We start from the raw sequence: 1,804 nt of genomic DNA on the forward strand, positions 1-1,804 counted from the left end.
AAAATAAAGGAAAAGAGGGAGTGGAAAGTGACCTATGAGAAAGAAGGAAGAATGGGTGCCTGACTGGTCTTGGGTCAATGGCCACCTCTGAGATGAAATAGGCAGGAAATACCTTCAGGCTCACACGCCTAGTTGGAACTATCCCTCATCTATAAAGGAAGAGACAATCATCGCTAATGTCCCAAAACTAATATGGTTAAACCCTATTGAGACAAAGAGAAGGAAGGCTGCCCGTAGACCAAAGACATGGTGGAAGGATTCCTAGAAAAGGTAAAATTGGAAGTGAGATTTCTGCTGCTAGCATGGTGGTAGACTAAGTGTTTAAACTTATCCTCCTGCTCGGGATAATTAAACCTGCAAGGGTAAATGTTTTCTATTATTTTTCAAATCCCTTCCATGAGTTAATGAGAAAGTATGGGAAACTCGGGCCAAAAATGGAAATGAGGGCAGAACTCGGAAAGGAAGAAGAGCACCAAAGCTCTTATTTGCCTTAGAGGAATTTTCTGGATCTAGTAGACTATGAATGTGTTTGGTGTCTTGAGGTTTTGTGGTCAGGAGATGGTCCATAAAATTAGACTTTCAAGGGCCAGACCCTCAGTGTAAGGAAGGGCTAGGAATAAACCCAAACGCCTTCCCAATAGGTAACCCCTACAAGGGAAATGGCAGGTCTCGACTCTTGGCACTGGAATGTAGAGGAGGAGTGTGGTAAACTAAGTGTCCTGAGAACTATTAGCCAAATTATATCCATATTTATAGCTTGAACGTACTATAATTGGTGAAAACTAATTTGCAATTTGCAATTAGTTTTCTCAAGGAAATATATTAACAAAAAATGTATTCCCTGCAAAGAGTCTCGCTGTTCTGATTTTGTAATAATCAGGACAGGCTAAACATTTGCTATAATAAGACCATGCATATGTCCCCAGACCTAGTTATTTACCTACCTAGGTCTGGTCTGAGAAGTGATGGTGATAACTTCTGTTGTTTGATTGTTTTTGAGCTTCTTTTAATTTTTTTCCACAAAAAAAAAATGATGGTGATAAATTAAAAAAAATAAAATTAACCATGGGTGATCTGAAAAGCCAAAACAAAAAGAGCAAAATATTTAAATTAAAGTGATTCCATCTAATCTGGCCTGTGCAACTAAAAGGCACCCAAACAAGAGAACAGGAATTCACCTTTTCCGTAGGTGTCAAAGAATTTCTAACTACTTCCCAGGAAGAAGAGAAGCTCACAGCTAAAAGTCACCACAAATATATGGAAACCAAGCACCAAGAGAAATGAGAGTTATCAGCATCAACCTGCCAAGGCTTCTGGCTTAGAAATGATTGGTTAGAATGTATATTTTCTCAAAAAAATGATTTATGTCTTTAAAATGTGAGTCAAGGATAAGCACATTGGTAAAAGAAAAAAATAAAACTTTTAGAAAGTGGAAGCCTGTGCATAAAAGAAAAAAGAAAACCCAGTGAAAGACTGAGATGTGGCTCAAAGGACAGAGTACTTGCCTAGCATGCTCAAGGTCCTGGGTTTGATCCCCACACTGAACGGCACCCCAACACAACCCCTGGCAAAAGCTAATCAGTGAATTGATTCATTTAGAAAAAAAACTCAGTGGGCACATTTAACAGCCACGCATCTATTACACAAAGAATTTTGTGAGCTGGAATCGAAAACAGGAGACGTGATCCAGAATATAGCCAAGAGAAATTAAGAGGTGAACATTGTCTGAAATTGAAAAACACAGTGAGAGGCGATTCAGGTACATCTTACCAGAGTTTCCTAAAATGAGAAGTGAGGGAATGTG

General features: G+C 38.9%; 1 non-coding gene across 1 annotated transcript; it reads left to right on the forward strand.

Moving 5' to 3' along the window:
- The first annotated feature begins 841 nt into the window (after nt 1-841).
- LOC130034841 (small nucleolar RNA SNORA72) lies at nt 842-977 on the forward strand. Its single transcript, XR_008794168.1, has one exon. It is a non-coding gene; the product is annotated as a small nucleolar RNA SNORA72 (small nucleolar RNA).
- The last annotated feature ends 827 nt before the right edge of the window (nt 978-1,804 follow it).

Source organism: Sorex fumeus, unplaced genomic scaffold (genome assembly GCF_029834395.1).
Source record: "Sorex fumeus unplaced genomic scaffold, SorFum_2.1 ptg000061l, whole genome shotgun sequence".
NCBI classification, from domain to species: domain Eukaryota; kingdom Metazoa; phylum Chordata; class Mammalia; order Eulipotyphla; family Soricidae; genus Sorex; species Sorex fumeus.